This window comes from Microtus ochrogaster, chromosome 4 (assembly GCF_000317375.1).
Source record: "Microtus ochrogaster isolate Prairie Vole_2 chromosome 4, MicOch1.0, whole genome shotgun sequence".
In the NCBI taxonomy this organism is placed as follows: domain Eukaryota; kingdom Metazoa; phylum Chordata; class Mammalia; order Rodentia; family Cricetidae; genus Microtus; species Microtus ochrogaster.
The window spans coordinates 39,483,257-39,497,951 of record NC_022011.1 but is presented as its reverse complement, the minus strand read 5'-3'; the positions used below and the strand labels follow the sequence as shown (position 1 = coordinate 39,497,951).

The 14,695-nt window shown below is 37.4% G+C and overlaps 1 protein-coding gene across 4 annotated transcripts in view; it reads left to right on the top strand.

Moving 5' to 3' along the window:
- Positions 1–14,695, top strand: part of Scai (suppressor of cancer cell invasion) — a 144,994-nt gene that overhangs the window by 63,515 nt on the left and 66,784 nt on the right. Inside the window, exon 2 of one of the 4 annotated variants that reach the window (XM_026777339.1) lies at positions 8,372–8,442. The exons of the other annotated variants lie outside the window; for them this stretch is intronic. The gene's annotated coding sequence lies outside the window, so the exon portion shown is untranslated. The remainder of the gene's footprint in view (positions 1–8,371; positions 8,443–14,695) is intronic. 4 annotated transcript variants of the gene reach the window in all.

The window sequence follows — 14,695 nt, the reverse complement described above, 5'->3', positions numbered from 1 at the left end:
CAAAAGAACACATGAAAGAATAGTTTTTTAAAAAAATGGAGAGAACTCTCAACAGAGGAATCTAAAATGGCTGAAAGACACTTAAGGAAATGTTCAACATCCTTAGTCATCAGAGAAATGCAAATCAAAACAACTCTTGAGATTCCATCTTATACCTGTAAGAATGGCCAAGATCAAAAACACTGATGACAACTTATGCTGGAGAGATTGTGGGGAAAAGGGAACACTTCTGCATTGCTGATGGGAATGCAAGCTGGTACAGTTCCTTTGGATGTCAGTGTGGCAATTTCTCAGAAAATAGGGAAACAACCTTCCTCAAGGCGCAGTAATACCACTTTTGTGTATATATCCAAAGGATGCTCAACTGTGCCAGAAGGGCATGTGCTCAACTATGTTTTATAGCAGCATTGTTTGTCATAGCCAGAACCTGGAAAGAACCTAAATGCCCCTCGTCCAAAGAACGGATAAGGAAAATGTAGTATATTTACATAATGCAGTACTACACAGCAGAAAAAATAATGACATCTTGAATTTTGCAGGAAAATGGATGGAGCTAGAAAACATTATTTTGAATGAGGTATCCCAGACATAGAAAGACAATTATCACATGTACTCACTCATTGGTGGTTTTTAAACAAAGCAAAGAAAGCCAGCCTACAAAGCACAATCCCAAGAGGATTGAACAGGAAGGCAGAGGCAAGGAGGGGAGCAGAGAAAAATATAGAACTCAATAATAATTAAAAATAAATAAAATATTAAAAAATAAAACAATGGAAATAAAAAGACCATGACTGAGTATGGCAGGCAACTATTATAATAAGTGGTGAAGAGAAGGGGAAGGTCTCAAATCTGAGGTCAAAAACTTTCTAATGCTTGGAGGCTCAGTCATGAAGGAGAGAAGATGGGGTCTTAGGACATAAGTAAGGAATGCTTTAAGAAGAATATGATAATCTGAGATTATTCCTCAGTGTTACTAAGTAACATCAGTGAAGACTTGCTTGTCTGACTTGGCTGGTATAAAGATCATTAAAACTATTAGTACTTCTGTAATGAAGTGGACAAAATGGATTAGTTGATGTCAGTGGAAGACAAACTGCATGTAGCCAGAAAGACAGATCTTCTGAAGTTTTATTTGAGCCAGAAGGTGGTGACACACACCTTTAATCCCAACACTCAGGGGAGGCAGAGGCAGGCAAATCTCTGTGAGTTTGTGGCCAGCCTGGTCTACAGAGTAAATTCCAGGTCAGATGGCCAGAGATACACTGAGAAACCCTGTCTCAAAAAATAAACAAATGAATGAATGAATAAATGAATTGGTTTTGTTTGTTTGTTTTTTGAGACAAACAAAATGGAATGATCCACCATGGTCCTTTTAAAGAGTTACACTGTGTAATGGTTTGAATAGTAGAAATGGCCAGGGCTGGAGAGATGGCTCAGTGGTTAAGAGCACTGATTGCTCTTCCAGACATCCTGAGTTCAATTCCCAGCAACCACATGGCGGCTCACAACAATCTATAATGGAATCTGATATGCCCTCTTCTAGTGTGCAGGGGTAGATGCAGATGGAACAATCACAACCAAAAACAAAAAATAAATAAATAAATAAATAAATAAATAAATAAATAAATAAATAAATAAAAATTTAAAAAAGTGGGGGGCTGGAGAAATGGCTCAGTGGTTAAGAGCACTGCTTGCTCTTCCAAAGGTCTTGAGCTCAATTCCCAGCAACCACATGGTGGCTCATAACCATCTGTAATTTGATCTGGTGCCCTCTTCTAGCCTGCAGGCATACATGCAGAGTTTTGAGAATACTGTATAAATAATTAATAAGTAAATCTTTTTTTAAAAGAAAGAAAGAAAGAAAGCCCTCATAGTCTCAAGACCTCGTTGGAATTGATGTGACATTGATCAAGGAATGTGTCCTTGAGGATGTGGGCTTTGAGTTTCAGAAGTTCAAGCAAGGCTTACAGACTTACTTAATGGCTCACTGTCTCTTCCTGCTACCTGTGGATCCAGATATAGAATTCTCAGCTACCTCTCCAGCTCCTGCCTGCCACCATGCTACTCACCATGATAGTAATGGAGCCTTACATGCGTTCTTCTCTTTCTGAAGGGTATCGTGTTGTCAAGCTCACAGTCTATGGTCTCAGGCTTCTGAACAGATGAATGATAGATGAATTCCTAAGTAGATGTAGTGCAGTTTCTGTTGAATCACTAGATCTACATCAATATGGATGTTTCTTCTTGTAATAGCCTGAACTAAAAGAACATTAGTACCTGAATTAAGACTAAGGAAGAAAAGCATGTTGAAACTTTTTAAATATGCAGGCTGATCTAAAGATTAGAGAGCTTATATTTATGAGACCAAAAACGTAGTGGTTGTTATGTTAGCTGTGGGTGATCTTGCCTCTTGACTTTGAACATACCAAGAGCAGATGGAGGGGTGGTGGTGCTGCTGGCATCTAGTGGGTCAGAGCCAGGAACGCTGCTCAGCACTACAGTATACCATGATAGTCACCCCATCAGAGAATTATTTGGTGAACTGGTAAGATGCCTCAGTAGGTAAAAGTACTTGCTGTCAAGCCTATTGCTTAAGTTCAATCCCCAGAACCTACTTAAATGTGAAAGAAGCAAACTAGTTTCCACAAGTTGTCCTCTTACTTCTGTACGAGTGCTGTGGGCCACGCATGTATGTGCGTGCATGCGCACACACACACATACACACACACAAAAACTCAACATAATTTTGGGACGGTGGAATTATTTGGCCTAAAATATCATTTGTGCCAAGGTTGAAACACACAATGTTAGAGAATTTTCCCAAGTACTTTGTTATTTATTTTTCACTTCATTATTCAATGTAGAAAATCCAAAAAGTTCTCCCAAATCATAATCATCCCTGACATTGACACAGGCATCTTCATGTGTATGTAAATAGTGTGATATGAAGAAATACACTTATAAAATACTATAGCTAGTACTGAAAGAGAAAATCAAACTTTCTTATGTAAAATAGTTAAACTTAAAGAAAATTATTTATCATGTACTCACTACCTTAATATTCAATAGTTATGAATACTTGGCCAATTTTATTTCACCTGTATTTACACCACCTCTCATGATCCTGGGCGTGTGTGTGTGTGTGTGTGTGTGTGTGTGTGTGTGTGTGTGTGTGTTTACAACCCTGTGGAGGTCAAAGGACAGCTTTTGTTCATTCTCTCCTTTTACCTTGTTGAGGCAGGGTCTTTTATGTTGTTGCCGGTCTACTTGCTCTGGGCTAGCCAGCCACTTCCCATCTCAGTAGGGATGCTGGGATTACAAACCTCAGCGACCATATACTTGCAGCTTTTTGTGGATTCCAAGTCAAATTTTCTTGCTTTCACAGTAACTGCTTTAATCCACTGAGCCATCTTGTCAGCCTTAGGGTATCTTAATGCATTTGGATATGTCATACAAATGATACAGTGCCCATTTTTACTTTTTAAAGGTTTTGGTTTTTTTTTTCTTTTGGTTTTTCGAGACAGGGTTTCTCTGTGGCTTTGGAGCCTGTCCTGGAACTGGCTCTGTAGACCAGGCTGGTCTCGAACTCACAGAGATCCGCCTGCCTCTGCCTCCCGAGTGCTGGGATTAAAGGCGTGCGCCACCACCGCCCAGCTAGGTTTTGTTTTTTTAATGAAACAAAGTTTCACTATATAGTGTTGGCTGGACTGGAACTCACTACTTAGATGAGGTTGACCTCAAACTCAGAAAGAGACCTGCCTGCCTCTACCACCTGGGTACTGGGAATAAAGAGATGTACCCATGTCAAGCTGTGCACACATGGGCTAGAGGGAGCATACATGCATGGGTTTGTGTACATGAGTGCAGAATCTAAATCAGAAGACATATTTAGTTTCCCTGGAGCTAGAGTTAAGGACAGTTGTGAGCTGCCTGATATGGGTGCTGGGAACTGAACTTGCGTCCTCTTCAAGAGCAACAAGTGCTCTTTAAGCAGTGATCTTTATTAAGGAGGAGGCCACTTAACCTCAAAATAATCACACACAAACTATATTATTTAAATCACTGCTTGTCCCATTAGCTCTAGCTTCTTATTGGCTAACTCTTACTTATTAATTGAACCCATCTCCATTAATCTCTATATCGCCACATGACTGTGGCTTACTGGGTAAAGTTCCCAGCATCTGTCTCCAGAGGGCTACATGGCTTCTGTATGACTCCATGCTTCTTTCTCCCTGCATTCAGTTTAGTTTTCCCCCCTAACTAAGTTTTGCCCTGCTATAGGTCCAAAGCAGTTTCTTTATTCATTATTGGTAATCACAGCATACAGAGGGGAATCCCACATCATCTCCCCTTTTCTGTTTAAATAAAAAGGAAGACATTAACTTTAGCATAGTAAAATCACACATAACAAAACAGGTATCAATTAAGAATTACAGTTATAATATCTATATCTACCTTATCTTTTATCATAACTAAGGAAAACAATAATTATTACTATATATTCTTCAACTTCATCAAAGACTCCAGAAGGATATAATATTACTTAAGTAAACAGTAAGTGCATTATAAGCAACTTCCAGACTCTAGTCTATTACAGAGACTTCTTGCTGTCCAGTCACCTAAAGTTTTTCTGTATCATTGGGGCATCCATCTTCAGCCTACAGACCCATAATATCCAGCAAACTTTTCCATGAAGCAGGAAATTTCAAAGATAATTCCACCTATATTAGCAGTTTGTCAGTCACATTTTTCTGTGTCCTACAGAATATATAGCAGACTCTTTAATGAAGTAGGCACCCCAAAGGATCATCTTACCTTTAGGCAAGTTCAGCAGTCATTTCTCTGTGGGTACTACATGTCCCATTAAGCAGTCCAGGCAAGAGGAGTTTCTTGCCCAAATGGCTAACCAACTCCATAAGGAACCTCTTCAATGCCCATCTTCCTCTTGAAGTAACTGCTGCTGTCAGGGGCAGATGTTTATTACTATCAAGAAAAGTCCTAACTTCTTAAAACATTTTGTCATATTCTGTAGTCTTTTTTATTATTTAGATCTTCATTGCTATTATTTTTATCAAACAGTAAATCTCAGTTTATAAAAATTATAGGTCACGATGCACAGCAAGATGAAAACGGTTATTCTTAAAAGCTTTTGATGCGCCGGGCTGTGGTGGCGCACGCCTTTAATCCCAGCACTTGGGAGGCAGAGGCAGGCGGATCTCTGTGAGTTCGAGACCAGCCTGGTCTTACAGAGCTAGTGCCAGGACAGGCTCCAAAGCCACAGAGAAACCCTGTCTCGAAAAACCAAAAAAAAAAAAAAAAGCTTTTGATGAACTCTTCAAGAACAGCCTTGATAATAAAGATGCCTATTACATACATGTAAACATATCACAACATGGAATATAAATGCACATATGTGAAGACTTTGTATTTGTTATGTTTGAATTTCAGTAATCATATAATAAGTCAAAACAATGAGCATTCAAGACCATGAAATTAATGAAAAGTTAAATTTACTGTTAACTACTGTGATATGACTTTAATCTGGCAAGAATTTCCTAATGGTTTTGACTGAGTTGCAAAATTCTTGTTATTAAAAAGGAGGAGAATGATTTTTAACAGTGAATATTGTTTTACAAAAAAATCCTAAAAGAAAGTTTTATCAAGAAAACTTTAGGCATGATGGTCTTTAAATGTGTACAGTGATAAAAAGTGAAGAATTTTATATGACTGCTTAATGCATAATTGAAGATGAGGTTATGTACTTCAATTAGAATTTTTCATAGGAGAAAAAGGAAATATTTCTCTCAATTATCTATATCTCTATCATCTATCTACCCATTTATCATTTATCATCTACCTAACATTTACTTATATCTATCATCTACCTGTCTACCAAACTTTCATCAATCTATATATCTATCATCTGTCTTTAAATCAACTCCATATTCCATCAATCAAACAATCATCTGTCTATCTGTCATCAGTACCTATCTATAATCTATTCATCTGAGGAAATCTACCATAGGAGTTGACTCACAGGTTAATGGAGTAAAGAAATCCTACAGCATGCTAACTGCAGTTTTGAAAAGTTTGAAGAATACCTATCTATCTGAAATACATCTCTGTACATCTAGAAACTATAACACAACTACATGCTTGACTACTATCGATGATTATCTATTACCCTGTATTTCTTAATTATACATTACATTTTTAAAAAATATTTATTTATTATGTATACAATATTCTGTCTGTGTGTATGCCTGCAGGCCAGAAGAGGGCACCAGACCCCATTGCAGATGGTTGTGAGCCACCATATTGTTGCTGGGAATTGAACTCAGGACCTTTGGAAGAGCAGGCAGCGCTCTTAACTGCTGAGCCATCTCTCTCCAGCCCTACATTACATATTTTAAATCAGCTGTATAAACACAATACCTTAACCAAGAGCAGAAATGTACGTATAACAAGATTGACCTTTAATTTGCATCAATAAACCATGATCCATACCAATCCAAATCTCTGTATCATATCCCTCTTTAAATATAAAGAAACATTTATAAACAATATTTGGGAATTTGGGCATAGTACTCTCCAACTGCTTTCTGCTGTTTATTGAGCGAAGTAAATTTTTGAGGGGTGTTCAAGGTGACCTTTCATGGGATTTTGATCCATCAAACCTTTTAGTCAGGAATGAATCCACAGGTCCTAATCCTCTGTGGAAACAAAAGAAGAACCTCTTTCCCAAAGCAACATATCCTTAGACCCAAATTCTGAATTCAAGATACCTTTAAAATATCTATGTTGCCTTAGCTTAGCAGCCCATACAATGAAATGTCTCTCTGTACTTAGCTCCTTTACAATCAAAAAATTCAAAGAAAAACAATAATATACATAATCCAGACTCTCTGAGAACCTTCCATCTTTATGTGACTCATTTTTATTTATTTATTTAATCTATGACTGTTTGTACTGTCTCTTTAAAGACTTTATCTTTTTTAATTTTAATAACATTTACTTCTTTTTATAACAGTCTATATTCTTTTTCTTCTTCTTCCCAAACCTACACACTTTTTAAAAACACACTATGTCTCATTTAGAGATCTTTTTCATCTTTGTTTTATTGTATATCTGTAATTCTTTACTGTCCAGGAGTACTTTTTAAAATGCTTAAAAACTTAAGTTGCACCATTGCTAGGGGAAATATGGAAGTGTCTGCTTGCCCCACCCAGCCCAGCTTAGTGGAGCTGCTTGCTGCCTCCGGGAGCCATGCACAACACCCCGTCTCTAGGCACACAGCTGGTCCATGTTTCCACCAAGCAAGCCATAACATGTTGCTTACAAACTGCATTCAAATGTTTGGTCTCCGAAAAGAGCCAGAGGTCGCACTGGCAGCATAGCTCAGAAATCCAGCATTTCAAAATGGCACAGCTTTTTTGCTGCTACCGCTGAATCAGCGAAACCTCTCTTAAAGGAGCCATGCCTCTGTTTGCTTCTAGCAAACAGAGCCCACCCAAGAAAATGCTGCTACCAAACTATGCTTAACTCTGTTCTTTTGTGTCTAGGATTTCTTTTTAAAGCTTTCTCAGGTTTTACATGGATTTAGTCCACCACATGGGTGTGCCATAATGGCGGGAGATACAAAATAATTGCACACTAGCTCAGAATTATGTATAATAAAGAGTTATTTATTAGGGAAGATTTACTGATCACTGTCCTAAATCACAATCCTCTGTACGAACGGGGAACAGGAACAGTCTCGCAGCCAGAAGTAAGAGTCAGAAGCAAGAGAGCGAGTACATGTTTTACAGCCACATCTATAGTATAAGAGACCACACCCAAGTGAGCTATATGAGAAGTCATTCAAAAAATTAAAAAAAAAAAACAGTTTCTGCTATATAGGGGGATGCAGAAAAGTTGTGTGGAAGTATTGGCACTTGAGCTAATTTACTAATTTCTAAATTGGCTGTAAGTTACCAGTGCCTCTCTAAGGATAGGCCTTCACTTTGTACAGAGTGGATCCTAGGCAAGAGGTAAGGCTTGATCATACAGTTTTTCTGTTGTTTTGTTTTTTGAATGTGTATGAGTGTTTTGCCTGCATGTTGTGTGTACCATGTATATGCTTGGCACATGCTGAGGTCAGAAGAGGGTGTCAGATGCCCCCTGGAACTGGAGTTACAGATGGTTATGAGCCACCATGTGGGTTCTGAAGAACCAGGTCCTCTACAAGAGCCGCAAGTGATCTTAACCACTGATCTTAACTCTGTCAGCCCTAAGGGAGGGTTGATTAGTCTGACACCCTGTTCTCTGAAGGAAATTCTCCCCCAGTATTTCTGTCTTCTCTCTATGATGGCCTTGGACTCTTTGTGGCCAGTTTGACCCTCTAGAGGCTCAAGATCAGCAGAAACAGAGGGAACTCTTCAGCAGCTGACTCTTACTTCAAAGGTAACTGATATCCAAAAGTCTCTTAACCTTTTTCTTTTCACTTTTGTCCTGTTTCTTCTCTCCTTCCTCTGCTCTCCTGTCTTCTCTTTGTTTTTAAAGTTTTGAAATACATCTCACATATCCCAGGCTGTTCTGGGATTACTGGCATTTGTTAATGCTTGGTTAATTTGGTATTAGGAGTAGAGGCCAGGGCTTCATGCATGCTAAGAAGCCTATTATCAATTGAACTACATCCTGGCTCTTTTGTTTTGTTTTGTTTTGTTTTGTTTTGTTTTGTTTTGTTTGTGTTTCGATTTTTTTGTGTTTGTGTTTGAGGTTTTGTTTTTTGATTTTTTTTTTCTTTTTTGGGTGGTGGTTGTTTTATGTTGTTGTTGCTTGCTTATTGTCATTGTTTTTGTTTGAAGGAGACTTTTACTGTGTACACCATGCCTAAAAACATGTGCCATAGTATTCTCAAGCACACACGCACACATATAGATCATAAACACACATACTTTTTAAGAAATGTTTCAAATTTACGCACTTATTACTTGTTGGTAATGGAGAAATGGCTCAGAGATTAAGAGCCTTTACTGATCTTGCAGAGGACCTGAGTTTGGTTCGCAGTGCCCATGTGGCAGCTCATAGTTTTCAGTAACTCCGGTTGTAGGTGACCCAGTTCCTCTTCTGATCTCTACATGCTTACGTGCACTGGGTCCATATACATACAAGTCACATTTGTACACATACATATAAAGTAACCCCCCATTTGTTACCTATTTAGACAAAAAGAACTTAATTGAAAGATTAATTTATATAGCTTTAAATAATTACATAAATAAGAATACCACTAATGAAATGAAGAGGGTTTCTGGCAGCTGTAAAAATTTTAGAATCTTGGAGCATGAATAATAAAAACCCAGAGACAGATATTGGAGTTCATCCTGAAAATAAGAAAAGCAAAACAGCCAGCCACTGGCTCTTTCCTCTACGTCAGACTGGAAGGTGATCCTACTTACACGAATCCTCAGAATGAGACTGAGCTGAGGCCTATCTCTTCCCATTTTATATTTCTCTCTAGTGCAGGATTAAAGGTGTGCACCACTACCACCCAACTTCTGTGGCTAACTAGTGTGGCTGCTGGGATAAAGGTGTGCGGCACCACTACCTGGTCTGTAAGGCTGACCAGTGGGGCTGTTTCACTCTCCGATCTTCTGGTTTATTAAAACAAATAATATACTACTTTTTTACATGTTTTTGTCTAAAATTTAAAAAGAAGGCTATAACTAATATAAGAAATACATATACAATAAGTACAATACTATATACAATATATATAGGCAATAAAAACATCATCAGTACCTGGTCCATTTGCATTTGACAAATTTAGAGAAAATATTCCATATCTATGCTATTTTGATGAGTCCAAAATCTTGTACCTAATTTACTTTCTATCATGACTTGCTTTCTGTGTCTGATAAGCAAGGAAAATTATAACTAGCTAGTCTTCAACTCCCCCAGAAACCCAAGAAGGAAATAATATTAGCTGAGTAAGTAGGACTTCCAAAACAAGCTTCCAAAAAATGTGAGAAATGCCAGAAACAGCTGGCTGCCTGGACAGTTACCTCTGCCACATTGGGGCATCCATCTTCAGCCTACAGGCTTAGTGTGTTCAAAAGACTTTTCTGTGAATCACGATATTCTGAAGGCTGTCTGTCTTGTCTTGACAATGTTTGGCAGTCATTCTCTTTTGTGTCCTGCTTGTCCAATTAGGACAGCATACTGTCAGCAGTCAAGGCAGAGGCATTTTCTTGCCCGGTGGCTTACTTTTGCCCACAAAGAAAGTAAACTCCATGTGGAGTTTCTTCAATGCCCATTATCTTCTCTAAAGAAGATTGGGGCTTTCAGGAGCAAACATGTCTCATTGTCATTTAAAAAAAAAAGAACATATTATTAAACCATCTTAAATATCATATTTTGTAGATATCTGAAGTGTTTGGAAATGACCTGTCTATCTAAAATATATCTTTGTTTGACCTTGAAAGCATACCTAACATGACTATAAGTTTGATTATGATAGGTGATTAACTACTAACCTGCAACTTTGTATTATCCTAAACAGTTCTTAATAATAATTTTCAAGGACTAGAAATTTGCACTACATTGTTAAATGAATTCTATAAGTATAATACCTTGAACAAGAGTAGAAATGTATATACAGTATATTCTATAATCTCAAATTTGTATCAATAGAAAAAATTATATACAATATACAAAAATTCAATACGATGTAAAGCATTTAAAATTTGTAATTGCTTTTTGAAAGTAGATTTAATAATCTGCCTTTTTATCCTATCATATCTATATCCCCCTTTTTTCTTTTCAGAGTAGATTCAGTAATCTCCCCTTTTATCTTATCATATCTGTATTCCCCTTTTTTCTTTTCAAAACAAGAGCCTTGAATCTAATTTCCTTTGTTTATCTTTTCTCCTGACCAATACCAATAATAACTTGTAACCAAACCCCTAAATAATGACAAATGCTCATAACGACCAAAACCACTTACCCCACCTCTTGGGAATGTGGATATCACATTCTTGAATTTACTTTATGCTGTCTGGGGGCCACAGTATCTTTAGGGGATCCTGAAAAGAAAAATTGGGGTTAGTTGTCAAGTCCTGGGAGAGGTTGGTATGTTATTTGTTGAACAGTCTCTGCATAATGGGAAATGCAGGACTTCTCTCAAGTTCTGGCTAGAGTAGTCTGTTAAGCTGGATGAGCATGATCTCAACTAGCCATCTCAAAATTATTCTGAGCAGTTTATGGTTCAAAAGCCAATTTTTAGGTAGTGTTTTTCAGCTTAGTGGTATTATCATAGTCCTGAAGGAATCCTTGTTGTGGGGCCCCATCATCGTTTTGGAGTCTTTAAAGGTTGCTGTTAGGTGTGCTCAAGGTTCACTACAGAAAACTGATAGAGACTCACACTCGAAATCATGTACAGGAAGGTAGATGAAACCGTTTCTAGATTTAGATGGTACTCTATATGACCATTAATATGACAAAAAGCTTAATATATATTTTTGATATATATAAATACATATTTTATACATTTTATACCTTAAGAAAAGCTGTTAAAGAGTCAATATAAAACCAAAGGATTATGAGATTAGTGGCAATAAAATAGTACTTAAATATTTGTTTTTCTTCTGTCCCATATCAGATTGCTCTTCTGACATGAGACAGAGATTTTTGAATTTTACTTTAATAAGCATGCTTGGGTTTAGAGAAGAAGAGCCGTATTCCAACTCATAGTCAGCTTTAATCTTTAGTTGGTCTAGGGCTACAAAAAGACCATTTGCCTTATATATCTGTAGAGAATAGCAGAAACAAACGTTTGGGAAGAGTTATGAAATTTTATCCTGTTGGAAGTGTGATTTACCAATAGACCAATTACTCTTTTACTTGAGACATGTTTTCTAGATGATTTCACTTTTTTTCTTCAGATGCCTCATTTGTTCAGTGGTCTTCAGATTCCTTCGCTGAATACCTTTATTCTCCTGAAATGACAGAAACAAAACCATTTCCCAACCCTAATTTTGGGGATATTCTCTTTTGACAAGCTATATCTAATCAAATAAAAAGCATTTATTTTATAGTTTTGTTTAGAGTAAGCAGCCATGCTGTTTGATGAACTATCATCTCTTCTAATTAAGAGTGTCTCTTGTTCAAATCGAATCTTTATCAATTTTGATGGTACCCATAGCTTTTCTTCTCCTTGGAAACAAAAGCAAAACCTCTCCTGCAACATAACACATGTCCTGGTTTCCATTCTGAGGTCAACACATCTTTAAAGTATTTGGCTGATGTAATTCTGTAGTTTTTTTCTACTATCCAATGCCTCTCCATAGCTATTGTTCCTTTCTCATTAGCATTTAGAAAACTGAAAGTTAATAAAGTGTAGAAAGGAACGGCAGGCTACGTTCCTGCTGCCCAGCCGCCTGGCTAGCTTATGCCCCGAAATAACAACACACAAATTGTATTCTTTAAAACACTGCTTGGAGCCGGGCGGTGGTGGTGCACGCCTTTAATCCCAGCACTTGGGAGGCAGAGGCAGGTGAATCTATGTGAGTTCAAGACCAGCCTGGTCTACAAGAGCTAGTTCCAGGACAGACTCCAAAGCCACAAAGAAACCCTGTCTCAAAAAACCAAAAATAAAAAATAAAAAAAAATAAAAAATAAAACACTGTTGGCCCGTTTAAACCAAAAAATAAAAATAAAAAAAATAAAAACACTGCTTGGCCTGTTATCTGTAGCCTCTTATTGGCTAACTCTCAAATCTTGATTAACCCATTTCTAATAATCTGTGTAGCACCATGAGGTGGTGGCTTACCAGGAAGGATTCTAGCCTATATCCATCTGGGGTTGGAGAATCATGGCGACTGCTTGACTCAGCTTTCTTTCTCCCAGAATTCTGTTCTGTCTACTCCACCTGTCTAAATCCTGCCCTATCAAAAAGCCAAGTCAGTTTCTTTATTAACCAATGAAAGTAACAATAGACAGATGACCCTCCTCCATCAATAAAGCATTATACAATCTATTTCTGGGGGTATTTATCATTCCTTTCTGTTTATTTAGCATATCCTTTAGAGTTCAATTTGATCTTTCTATAATTGCCTGTCCTGTAGGATTGAGTGGTGTACCTGTAATATGCTGTATATTATAATAACAACAAAACTTTTATTTTCTTAGAGACATATGCTGGAACATTGTCTTTCTTTATTTGTACAGGTATACCCATGATGTCCATAGCTTCTAATAAATGTGTGATTACTGAACCAACCTTTTCTGAACTCAAAGCAGTTGCCCATTGAAAACCTCAATAGGTATAAATGGTGTGGTGTACATATTTTAGTTTTTCAAATTCTGCAAAGTAGAACACATCCACCTACCAGATTTCCTTTCTTTGAGTACCCTTTGGAGTACTTCTTCAGGTAGTGGTGCTTGGTTATATAAAGAACAAGTAGGACATTTTCTTATAATTTCCTTGGCTTGTTTCCACATAATTTAAAAGTCTTTTTTTTAACCTTTGCTATTGACACGATGTTTTTATGAAATTCTGAGGCCTCCAGAACATTTCTAGTCAATGACTGACCAATTTCTGCATTATCTTGTGCTAGAAGACCTGGCAGACTCGTATGGCATCATATATGTGTTATGTACATTGGATGATTCCTATTCCTGATTGTATCTTATGACTGAATAAATAATAAAGTCAATTCTGTACCATCTGGTATAAATTCTGCACTTTGAATATGCAAAACAACTCGTTCTGCATATTGCAAGTCAGTAACTATGTTGAGAAGTTCCTTAAAATCCCTTAGTACCATGAGAATAGCATATAATTCTGACTTTTGGACAGAATCATATGGATTTTGATTCACTTTACTTAAATCCTCTGATTTTTAACCTGCCTTTCCAGATTTCTTTGCATCAGTATAGAATATATGGGCTCCAGTTATTGGTGTGTCTCATACAATTAGAGGAAGGATCTAGTTAGTTCTCTTTATACCTTGAATTCTCTTGCTTTTGGGATAGTTGTTCTTAATCTCTCCCAAAACTTTACGACAAACTCTTTGCCAGGGTTCACTTTCTTCCCTTAATTTGACAGCTTCATCATTATTAAAGGGTACTATAATTTCTCCTAGGTCTATTCTTGCTAGACCATTTCCACATAAGTTTTTGATTTTTTTACTTGGTTTATGTGGTAAAAAAAAAATCCATTCTAAGATAATATCTTCCCTTTGCATTAAAATTCCTGTAGGGGAATGTTTGGAGGGTAATATGACCAAAATACAGTTAAGATTCAGATCCACACTATCTATATGTGCCTTTTTTATGAAATTTTGAGACCTTCAACACATTTCCAATCAATAGTTAATCTATTTCTGTATTACCTTGTGCTAGAGTACCTGGCAGACATGTATGGGATTTCAAAACATTTGCCTTCTCTCCTCTCGGGGGGCAGACGCCTCAGAGAGACACGGCGCTCCACTCTTGCGGGCAGAGGCGAGAGCTCTGCTCTCTGAGGCACACGCAATGAAGCTCCGACCCAGGATGGACGTAGGCTAGAATCTCCCTGATCAGTGCATTGCTCAGCTGTCATCAAAGGAGTTCCTGCTACAGCAGATGGGAATAAAAACAGAGAAGACAGGCAGACATTATTCACAGACTGAAGAGACCTTGGAACTCTCACCTAAACACATCGAAGATCTTT